Below are 12830 nucleotides of genomic sequence, written 5' to 3'. Positions count from 1 at the left end.
CTGAGATGAAACAGAGGAGAGGCCCGTCATGATCTGACATGAACAGCTTCACAGTAGGACCAATAGGAAGATGGAGAAATAGGAATGGCACAATGGAGCACTTTCCATCACTGAACAATAACAGTATCCAAGGCACAGTAACTAACTTTTCAGGTGTTTCAGACCCAGTGGGTGCACCTCTCTCTCTCTCTGCAAGTATATGGGTGCTTGGCAAGGAACTACTGTGCTCTCCCTCATATGAATTCTCTTTGTAGGCCGTAGACTGGTCTATGTGCTATACCACCAGGACAGAAAAACAATAGGCCAGGAGATTTTGCCAGTGCTAAGCCAATCATGCTGCGTCTCTACAGCTGTTGTCGACAGTTGTGGAACATCTCGTATGGTTCCTACAAGTGAACCCCCACTGGGCACAGACGTCAATTCAACGTCTATTCCATGTTGGTTCCACGTCGTTTCATTGGGCCTCCACTGCAGTGGGCCTCCACTGCAGGTGGCCACATTAGTTTTCACATAGCCAGTGAGGAGAAAATTGAGGAGAAAGTCACAATTAACATTTATCACATTATTACCCATAATGCTCTGTATGCACATTGTATGTGCTGTGCTATGGTGCGGTGGTCTCAAATACCAGAAAGAGTTAATGTTCTCATATAGAAATCTTGGAACGCATCGCTAGCACGCTGATTGACCAATTCACTATATGGCTGCTGGAGGAGCGTCTAAATCGATTTTAGATTAAGTTTAACTCCAAAAGGTTCAGCACTCGAGAATGACCTTAATATTACAGTGGAAAGCCACACCAAGTAGCCTAATCTCTCTCCCCCCTAATCCGTCCTCTGCCCAGTGCAGACACATTGTTCAAACAGCTGGATCCATTGGATAGGCTTCTCCCAGCAGCAGAGCATATCTAGAGTTCATCATCAGGCATAAACAGTGTTGTTTAATGGGTTCATTCCACAGCAAATAGATGGGCTATTTACACTGGAAGGTTATGCAACGGTGTGCCCACTCGTGCACCTGTATCGATAGAATATAAAGGGGTTTCCCTCACACGGGGCACCATTCCTTTTTGTAAGGGTGTGTTAGGATCATATAAGCAAGTCAACAATTATTAATTATGAGATACTATTATGATGACAGATCAGATGGAACTCTGCATGCACTTAGGTGTGTTCGCAAAACAAGCTATGAGATGGCATTGTGGCATCATCCATAATATGAAATCATATGTACTAGTTTTGCCCCTGAAGAAATAAGGACTACAGAATTTGAGATTAAAGACACCCACAGATAACTCAGTAACTACAGTAAATAAACCACCACAGCTTTCAGTGTCTCAGGGTAAACTTGTGTGTTTGTCAGTGTTGTCGACACAAACCCCCTTTGATAACCATGCCTTTTCGGGCATTGATCGCTGCTACTGCCTGATAATCCCTCTGCAAGGAGCGGTCTACAGAGATTGTCTGACATTCTCCCCAACCTGCAGATCACAGGAAACAGAGGGCAGGAGAATAATACTGAAGGCAAACAGCTTCATATTCTGGAATACATTGTCTTAATATTGGGAACCTACAATGTGTTTTGTGTGCCCTTCAACTTGTTCTGTATTGACTGTTTATTTCATCAGACACACACAAGGTTGGAATACTTATTGAATGAGTGAAGGGCTAACGTAAGAGGGTGTTGTGGACTTGTGAAACTGTGGAGCTCAAGGACATCTTAGACGATGTGCATGATGCAAAAATGCACTAAGTGACGTGGCACTGTCTGCATGCGTCTCCATAACAGTTCACGACCATCTAGACTAGAGCAACGTGTACCAATCAGATAGATCTGATAGTTATTTCATCATTTGGGAAAAAGTTTGAGACATTAATTGGTACACGCAGAGCCTCAGGCCATAGAGACTTCCTGTATGTCGAAACAGATAGATATGTACACTGAAAAAGCACAAATAAAAAAATGCATTTACTTGCCAGTTTGCATGTTCTCTTTTGAATTATTGATGAGATGAACAACTCTCCATGCTGTTTTCCAATTGGAACCTCTTTTTGTCTGACCTTCACTCATTCATCCCAGTTGAGCCGTCTGGCACATACCGGTAGGTCTGTCCTTATCAACGCAAAATGGTCAATCTATCAATTCTCATGCCTGAAAATGTGAGTTTTTCAGTGTTGTCTTAACCCTACATCCCTGTGCTCACAGTATGTATCTTTTTACCCCAGCTCCTTTTGGCTTTTAGACTGACAGTTTACATATCTCAAGCCAAATCATTTAACATTTTCCAGCATCAAAGCTTTGGAATTTTTGGGGGAAATTAAGCACACTACTTATATTTAAACTGCACTTTCCTGTGAATTTCCATAATTGTGCTTAGGTTTTAATTAGACCCCTTGGGAATCTCTCATCCAATGAAATAGCGCTCATTGCAGTGGAGACGTTTAACAGCATATTCATTATCTCAAATTAAATCTTAGCACTCAGGTGTTGAAGTGATACTCCAGAACCTTTGTATAATTCCAGCCAATAGTTTTGAAAGTGGTGCTGCAGTGCCAAAACGGATCCCTGTTTTTGGTGTACTACATTATCGAATTGTGTACTATGTCGTCCATTTCGTATGATGTTATGTCATGGGTTATATTATTACACTTTATGTTACGAATCCGATTCGCACAATATGTTACGAATTCGTTGCGCTTAAGAACCCGGACTGCATCTTTAATCAGTAATTGGTAATGCCTTAAATAGTTTTTGTTAATGACTTTGACACATACAGTTGAAGTCGGACGTTTACATACACCATAGCCAAATACATTTAAACTCAGTTTTTCACAATTCCTGACATTTAATCCGAGTAACAATTCCCTTTATTTTAAGAATGTGAAATGGCAGAATAATAGTAGAGAGAATGACTTATTTCAGCTTTTATTTATTTAATCACATTCCCAGTGGGGTCAGAAGTTTACAAACACTCAATTAGTATTTGGTAGCATTGCCTTTAAATAGTTTAACTTGGGTCAAACGTTTCGGGTAGCCTTCCACAAGCTTCCCACAATAAGTTGGGTGAATTTTGTCCCATTCCTCCTGACAGAGCTGGTGTAACTGAGTCAGGTTTGTAGGCCTCTTGCTCGCACAAGCTTTTTCAGTTCTGCCCACAAATTTTCTATAGGATTGAGGTCAGGGCTTTGTGATGGGCACTCTAGTACCTTGACTTTGTTGTCCTTAAGCCATTTTGCCACAACTTTGGAAGTATGCTTGGGGTCATTGTCCATTTGGAAGACCCATTTGCGACCAAGCTTTTAACTTCCTGACTGCTGTCTTGTTGCTTCAAAATATCCACATCATTTTCCTCCCTCATGACGCCATCTATTTTCTGAAGTGCACAAGTCCATCCTGCAGCAAAGCACTCCCACAACATGATGCTGCCACCCCCGTGCTTCCCAGTTGGGATGGTGTTCTTCGGCTTGCAACTCCCCCCTTTTCCTCCAAACATAACGATGGTCATTTTGGCCAAACATTATGGTCTATTTTTGATTAATCAGACCAGAGGACATTTCTCCAAAATGTACGATCTTTGTCCCCATGTGCAGTTGCAAACCGTAGTCTGGCTTTTTTTATGGCGGTTTTGGAGCAGTGGCTTCTTCCTTGCTAAGCGGCCTTTCAGGTTATGTCGATATAGGACTCATTTTACTGTGGATATAGATACATTTTGTACCTGTTTCCTCCAGCATCTTCACAAGGTCCTTTGCTGTTGTTCTGGGATTGATTTGCACTTTTCGCACCAAAGTACGTTCATCTCTAGGAGACAGAACACGTCTCCTTCCTGAGCGGTATGACGGCTGCGTGGTCCCATGGTGTTAATACTTGCGTACTATTGTTTGTACAGATGAACGCGGTATCTTCAGGCGTTTGGAAATTGCTCCCAAGGATGAACCAGACTTGTGGAGGTCTACAATTTTTTTCTGAGGGCTTGGATGATTTATTTTGATTTTCCCATGATGTCAAGCAGAGGCACTGAGTTTGAAGGTAGACCTTGAAATACCTCCACAGGTACACCTCCAATTGACTGAAATGATGTCAAGTAGCCTATCAGAAGATTCTAAAGCCATGATATAATTTTCTGGAATTTTCTAAGCTGTTTAGAGGCACAGACAACTTTGTGTATGTAAACTTCTGACCCACTGGAATTGTGATACAGTGAATTATAAGTGACATAATCTGTCTGTAAACAATTGTTGGAAAAATGACTTGTGTCATGCACAAAGTAGATGTCCTAACCAACTTGCCAAAACTATAGTTTGTTAACAAGAAATTTGTGGAGTGGTTGAAAAACAAGTTTTAATGACTCCAACCTAAGTGTATGCCAACTTCCGACTTCAACTGTAAAATATTATTAGTTAGTCTTTGCACCCGTAAGATGCTGATGGAAATGATCACTTTAGTGACAAATATACCAAGTAAAGTTGATGAGGTAGTTGTATACATTTCAAAGTAAGTTTAAATTGTGTGGCTTACATGTAACTATGAAGAAACTGTAAAATTGGTCTGATAAAAAATTATGTTTGAGTAACTATTTAAGGTGAGTAATTATTGTATGTATAGGAGATTGGCCACATTTGATGCATTTATTAACCAGCTCTTTTTTTTTATTGTGCCAGGAGGAAACATGAATCTCGCCACCTGGTTATGATCATGACTACCCTACCTTTCCCTCAGGAAGCAACATTCCTGGCCACCAATTATTAAGAATACACTCTTCCATCTGTGCAGCAGCAGGATTGTACTTTTCAGTCGTGCTTGTTCTTGGTAACACATCTAGCGCGGGTGTTCTCCCTCCCTTGTCAGATAAAGGCATAGAGAGAGGTGAGAGGTAGAGGAGGCTGACTTCATAGAGTACATCACACAGCCGTCTGTGCCGACCCTGAGAGTTGCAGGTCTAGGTTAGGGGTTCTTTGAACACCTGTCAGAAAGGGTGACATGGAGCCTCTTAGTTCTGCTCTAAATTAATCATCCCACCATGACACCTGGGGCCCTCCCTACGTCCCCCTACTTTAAATATCTGGTTTCGCCTGTGGCTTCGGCACCGTAGACAGGCACACCACTGCATCGGTATTGATTTCACTCATTTCCAGCACGTCTGCATTGAGGAGGCTCAGGTCTCTGTGCAGAGTTGATTTTGCAAAGCCGTTCTCCGCCTTTAGCGCAGTTCTATGCAAATAAGGGTGAAGATTTAATTAGGCTTGATGCAGCTTTTGTCTTTGACATTCTTCTCCATGAGAAGCGTCCTCCTGGATTCAGCAATTCTGAGGGAACACTCCCGGGGGAGACCGCCCAATATCCAGCTAACCTCTGTCATTGTTTAACCTACAGTCTTATGAAATAGCAATTATTCAATTAAAAATAAAATGCCGTTCTCTGCGAAAGCTGAGCTAATGAAGCTTGTACAATTACGATGGGGAGAGACTATAAGGCTGTGTCTAGACTTGACAGTTAATGCAGTTTTTGTATTCTGATCATGGAGTTCCGATTTTGAATTCTGAACACATCATGCGTCTATACTTACATTTAAATGTGTCCAGATGAATTTTTACTGCGCTATATTCAAATGCAAATCTGCATTCTACAAACGGTGGAATAGGCTAAATATGACAACAACACAACAACAACTTGATGGCAGTAGCTAACTACTGTAGCTAACAGCCAGCTAGCTGGCATGCAAAGCGAAACGGACTGCAAACGGGTTAGCATAATCCTAGCCAAACAAATTGAGTCTTGTGGGCGGAGTGCTGACCACGTCTCCCACTGTATGCGCTTTCGGTAGCCTGATTACGTCCAGACTGAGGATAATCCACACCGAATGCGTCCCTGACCACCTCCTCACAATGCGACGTTTCTGTGTCTAGACCTGTCTTTTCAATGCGATCTTTGTATTCTGATAGCAGAAGTCACATGCAAGTGTCAAGTGTAGACACGGCCTAAGAGACAGTATAATATAAAGCATTGAAAAAGTGTGATTTATCAAACTCCTTCAAGTGTCATACACACACAGTTTGTTTTGCTGATGATTGCATCCAAAACATTAGCTCATCGAGGGCTGTGAGATGCCAATGTTGTATGAATTCACAACAATTATTAAATTATTACTCTCACAATTTCAGACATTTTCAACATATACACTGAATATACCAAACATTAGCAACAGCTTCCTAATATTGAGTTGTACCCCTCTCCCCTTTTGCCCCCAGAACGACATGGACTTTATGAGGTGTCAAAAGCGTTCCACAGGGATGCTGGCCCATGTTGACTCCAGTGCTTCCCACAGTTGTGTCAAGTAGGCTGGATGTCTTTTGGTTAGGGGACCATTGTTGATACACACTGGAAACTGTTGAGCATGAAAATCCCAGCAGCTTTGCAGTTCTTGACACAAACTTCTACTGCAGTGGGCTAAATCAGGGTCACACAGAGAGTGTTTCTTGGTCGTCTTAAACAAATCTACTTTGAAACAAAAGTATACACCTCACAAAAATGGTTATGGTCTTAAAAAAAGAAGACACATTTACCATGTCAGATATACAGTTGAAATGCATTACATTTTGAGTTTGCATCCCAATAATACACTTTATTAACATAACAGAATGCTGGTGGTGGGGTTATGGTATGGGCAGGCATAAACTATAGACAATGAACACAATTGCATTTTACTGACGGCAATTTGAATACACAGAAATACCGTGATGAGGCCCATTGTGAGGCCCATTTTTTTTAAAGGTATCTGTGACCAACAGTATTTTGTTGTATCTGTATTCTCAGGGCCTACTGAATTTATTTAAATTGACTGATTTCCTCATATGAACTGTAACTCAGTAAAATCGTTGAAATTGTTGAATTTTGCGTTTATATTTTTGTTCGGTGTAACAAGTGACATCAATAAGGGATCATAGCTTTCACCTGGATTCACTTGGTCAGTCTATGTCATGGAAGAGCAAGTGTTCATGTTTTGTGTTTTCACCATTCTACGTTGACAAGCAGTTCCCTTATTCCACCACTTGGCACTGTGTATACGCATGGTCATGACTGTGCGGAAATTTACACACTCTCAAGCAAACACTCATACAGTGGTGGAAAAAGTACCCAACTGTCATACTTGAGTAAAAGAAAAGATACCTTAATAGAAAATGATTCAAGTAAAAGTTAAAGTCATCCAGTAAAATTATACTTGAGTAAAAGTCTAAAAGTAATTGGTTTAAGTATCAAAAGTAAAATTGTGCTTCGACCCCCATGGACCTCCAGGTCACGGCCGGCTGCGAGGGAGCCTGGGCTCGAACCCAGGGTCTCTGGTGGCACAGCTAGCACTGCGATGCAGACCACTGTGCCACTGGGGAGGCCTGGATGGCACCTTTTTCTTGTTTTTAAATTTTTATTTATTTATGGAAGGCCACGGGCACACTCCAACATTCAGACATAATTTACACAAGAAGCATGTGTGTTAAGTGAGTCCACCAGATCAGAGGCAGTAGGGATGACAAGGGATGTTCGGTTGATAAGTGCGTGAATTTGACTATTTTCCTGTCCTGCTAAGCATTCAAAATGTAACGAGTACTTTTGGGTGTCAAGGAAAATGTATGGAGTAAAAAGTACATTTACTTAAGTACTTTACACCACTGCGCTCGTATTGATAAATCTCACACTTTGCATGGAAATGATCCCACGCATGGTTTACCTACATATCTATGCCTACGCGTGAATGACAAATGACTCCCCTGAACTTCTGTACTGGCTATATGATACTGTCGCGTCAAGAGAAATTCAGAAATACAATCAAGCTAAATTCACTCCCAGGAGCATCAACATCTTATCTTCCAGGGCATTGACTTGATTTTGCCTCCTCTATCACATTTGAAGGTAAGACCCAGGTGCAGACAATGTCGAAGTAACAAAAGTGTATTCATTTGAACACGGGCATGCAAAGGTACTGGATGGCATGCAGGCACAGTACCAGGCAGAAAGGACAAAACCGGGAAAACTAGAAAATAGACAAGGCAGGAGCAAGGGGAAACCCGCTGGTGGGTTTGAGGAACAAAACAAACCCGCAGACAGAAAACACAGGTATAAGTACCCAGGGGATAATAAGGAAGATGGGCAACACCTGGAGGGGGGTGAAGACAAGCACAAGGACATGTGAAACAGATCAGGGCGTGACATCCTCGGCTAGTCAGGCATCATCTCTCTCTCATCATTAGTCTTTGCACCTCTCAGATGAAATTAAAAGGAAAAATTACTGTTGGCGAGTTCTCAACCGCATCAACAAGCTCACACAGACGGAGAGTAAAATCTACCATTGAAAGTACAAAGTGCATTTAATTCAAAACAATCCAAACAATGAATATTCAAGTTGAGATACAGAGGAACCATCGTATGGTATGCGACCAAGATTAGTCAAGGGAAAATAGTTAGGGTATCTGCTTGTAGCTCTGTTCATCTAATTTCCCCGACTTGGAATTCACCTCAGTTGAACACACATTGGCTGCAAATTGCAGAGGCATGGATTGGATTGATAAAAAGGCTTAATGGTGTGATAGCCTATACATTTTATGCAAAATGGGTTGGCCAAAATAACACTGGTGGTTCTAATTTATTTCAGTCCATTTCTGGACAGTGGAACAAGCAGAGAGTTTCTCGCAGAGTTAGATAAGTAGTTATTCTAAGACAACCACAAAAGCGATTAACGAAACACATTATTAACTTCTTGGTGACAGGGGGCAGTATTTTCACGTCGGGATGAAATGCATGCCCAAATTCAACTGCCTGCTACTCATCCCCAGAAGATATGATATGCATATTATTTTATTAGATTTGGATAGAAAACACGCTGAAGTTTCTAAAACTGTTTGAATCATGTCTGTGAGTATAACAGAACTTATTTAGCGGGCGAAACCCAGAGGACAAACCATTCAGATTTTTTAGGGGGAGATCACTCTCTTTTCAATAGGTTTTCATTGGGTATCCAGATTTCTAAGGGGCCTTCTTGCAGTTCTTATCGCTTCCACTGGATGTCAACAGTCTTTAGAAATTGGTTGAGGTTATTCCTTTGTGTAATGAAGAAGTATGGCCATCTTGAACGAGGGTCACTTGAAATGTACTGTTAGATAAAGGTGTGTGACCAGAAAGTTAGCTACAGTTTGTTCTCTTCCTGTATTAAACACAGATCATCCCGTCTTCAATTTTATCGATTATTTACGTAAAAAAAATACCTAAAGTTGTATTACAAAAGTAGTTTGAAATGTTTTGGCAAAGTCTACAAGTAACTTTTGAGATATTTTGTAGTCACGTTGCGCAAGATGGAACCGGTGTTTTTCTGGATCAAACGCGCCAAATAAATGGACATTTTGGATATATATCAACGGAATTAATCGAACAAAAGGACCATTTGTGATGTTTATGGGACATATTGGAGTGCCAACAAAAGAAGCTTGACAAAGGTAGGGCATGAATTATATTATTATTTTTGCGTTTCGTGTCGCCCCTGCAGTGTTGAAATATTGTTTCTCTCTTTTGTTTACGGAGGTGCTATCCTCAGATAATAGCATTGTTTGCTTTCGCCGAAAAGCCTTTTTGAAATCTAACATGTTGGCTGGATTCACAACAAGTGTAGCTTTAATTTGCTATCTTGCATGTGTGATTTAATGAAAGTTTGATTTTTATAGTAATTTATTTGAATTTGGCGCTCTGTATTTTCCCTGGCTTTCCCACATATCCCAGAGAGGTTAACAATGCTGAACCAAATAATGTTTTATTTAACATGGCGGGAGAATGGTCCACACGACTCCGTGATTATGTTGGCAAACGACACAACAGGGAGTAGCTGATGTCATGGTGGCTCATCTCTATAAAATTCAGTACAATTCGCTGACTTATTCCATCCAACGTAGGAGACACTGGGAGTGGGAACTTGTACATTGTGTGGAAAAAGGCCGATTGGAACCGTATTAGAGACCATTCATCAATTCACAGGCCTTCACTCTATGGTGTTATTTGACAAGTAGTCAGAGATGAAGGAGTGCTACAGGAGAGGGATTTAGAGAGCTATAATTAGAATCATCTAGAGGCGAAGATCAAAACGAGTTGTGTGATCAGGAATCACACTAGTATTGTGCTGACAGATATACCATTATGAGAATGTCTCAGACCATTTACACTATCTTTTGACATGGAGCTCAATACAATTTATTTTATTTTATTTGATCTATTTCACATTTATTTAACCAGGCCGGCAAGTTGAGAACAAGTTCTCATTTCCAACTGCGACCTGGCCAAGATAAAGCAAAGCAGTGCGACAAAAACAACAACACAGAGTTACACATAAACAAACATACAGTCAATGACACAATAGAAAAATCAATGTACATGGGGTGCAAATGTAGAAGAGTAGGGCGGTAAGGCAATAAATAGGCCATAGAGGTGAAAGAATTACAATTAACACTGGAATGATAGATGTGCAGATGATGATGTGCAAGTAGTGATACTGGGGTGCAAAAGAGCAAGAAGATAAATAACAATATGGGAATGAGGTAATTGGGTGTGCTATTTACAGATTGGCTGTGTACAGGTACAGTAAGCTGCTCTGACAGCTGATGCTTAAAGTTACAGCTTCAGTGATTTTTGCAATTCGTTCCAGTCATTGGCAGCAGAGAACTGGAAGGAAAGGCGGCCAAAGGAAGTGTTGGCTTTCGGGATGACCAGTGAAATATATCTGCTGGAGCGCGTGCTACGGGTGGATGTTGCTATGGTGACCAGTGAGCTGAGATAAGGCGGGGCTTTACCTAGCAAAGACTTATAGATTACCTGGAGCCAGTGGGTTTGGAGATGTAGTGAGGGCGAGTTCATTAGAACGTGCGTTGAAGATGTCGTTCCCATAGCAACGATTAAAACATTCCCTAACCAGAAACCGTGGATTGATGGCAGCATTCGCGTGAAACTGAAAGCGCGAACCACTGCTTTTAATCAGGGCAAGGTGACTGGTAATATGACCGAATACAAACAGTGCAGCTATTCCCTCCGTAAGGCTATCAAACAAGCTAAGCGTCAGTATAGAGACAAAGTAGAATCTCAATTCAACGGATCAGACACAAGAGGTAAGTGGCAGGGTCTACAGTCAATCACGGACTATAAGAAGAAATCCAGCTCAGTCACGGACAAGGATGTCTTGCTCCCAGGCAGACTAAATAACTTTTTTGCCCGCTTTGAGGACAATACAGTGCCACTGACATGGCCTGCAACGGAAACATGCGGTCTCTCCTTCACTGCAGCCGAGGTGAGTAAAACATTTAAATGTGTTAACCCTCGCAAGGCTGCAGGCCCAGACGGCATCCCCAGCCGCGCCCTCAGAGCATGCGCAGACCAGCTGGCTGGTGTGTTTACGGACATATTCAATCAATCCCTATACCAGTATGCTGTTCCCACATGCTTCAAGAGGGCCACCATTGTTCCTGTTCCCAAGAAAGCGAAGGTAACTGAGCTAAACGACTACCGCCCCGTAGCACTCACTTCCGTCATCATGAAGTGCTTTGAGAGACTAGTCAAGGACCATATCTCCTCCACCCTACCTGACACCCTAGACCCACTCCAATTTGCTTACCGCCCAAATAGGTCCACAGACGATGCAATCTCAACCACACTGCACACTGCCCTAACCCATCTGGACAAGAGGAATACCTATGTGAGAATGCTGTTCATCGACTACAGCTCGGCATTCAACACCATAGTACCCTCCAAGCTCGTCATCAAGCTCGAGACCCTGGGTCTCGACCCCGCCCCCAGGTGGTGAGGGTAGGTAACAACATCTCCTCCCCGCTGATCCTCAACACTGGGGCCCCACAAGGGTGCGTTCTGAGCCCTCTCCTGTACTCCCTGTTCACCCACGACTGCGTGGCCACGCACGCCTCCAACTCAATCATCAAGTTTGCGGACGACACAACAGTGGTAGGCTTGATTACCAACAACGACGAGACGGCCTACAGGGAGGAGGTGAGGGCCCTCGGAGTGTGGTGTCAGGACAATAACCTCACACTCAGCGTCAACAAAACTAAGGAGATGATTGTGGACTTCAGGAAACAGCAGAGGGAACACCCCACTATCCACATCGATGGAACAGTAGTGGAGAGGGTAGTAAGTTTTAAGTTCCTCGGCATACACATCACATACAAACTGAATTGGTCCACTCACACAGACAGCATCGTGAAGAAGGCGCAGCAGCGCCTCTCCAACCTCAGGAGGCTGAAGGAATTCGGCTTGTCACCAAAAGCACTCACAAACTTCTACAGATGCACAATCGAGAGCATCCTGGCAGGCTGTATCACCGCCTGGTACGGCAACTGCTCCGCCCACAACCGTAAGGCTCTCCAGAGGGTAGTGAGGTCTGCACAACGTATCACCGGGGGCAAACTACCTGCCCTCCAGGACACCTACACCACCCGATGTTACAGGAAGGCCATAAAGATCATCAAGGACAACACCCACCCGAGCCACTGCCTGTTCACCCCGCTATCATCCAGAAGGCGAGGTCAGTACAGGTGCATCAAAGCTGGGACCGAGAGACTGAAAAACAGCTTCTATCTCAAGGCCATCAGACTGTTAAACAGCAACCACTAACATTGAGTGGCTGCTGCCAACACACTGACTCAACTCCAGCCACTTTAATAATGGGAATTGATGGGAAAGGATGTAAAATATATCACTAGCCACTTTAAACAATGCTACCTAATATAATGTTTACATACCCTACATTATTCATCTCATATGTATACGTATATACTGTACTCTATCATCTACTG

At 42.5% G+C, this 12830-nt stretch overlaps 1 protein-coding gene across 1 annotated transcript in view; it reads right to left on the bottom strand.

Annotated features, from left to right (window-relative positions):
- LOC135523044 (fibrinogen C domain-containing protein 1-like) overlaps positions 1 to 12830 on the bottom strand; it is a 111306-nt gene that overhangs the window by 12675 nt on the left and 85801 nt on the right. The window lies entirely within an intron of this gene.

Source organism: Oncorhynchus masou, chromosome 1 (genome assembly GCF_036934945.1).
Source record: "Oncorhynchus masou masou isolate Uvic2021 chromosome 1, UVic_Omas_1.1, whole genome shotgun sequence".
Classification (NCBI taxonomy): Eukaryota; Metazoa; Chordata; class Actinopteri; order Salmoniformes; family Salmonidae; genus Oncorhynchus; species Oncorhynchus masou.
The sequence above is the reverse complement of the archived record's forward strand: the minus strand, read 5'-3'. Positions and strand labels throughout refer to the sequence as shown.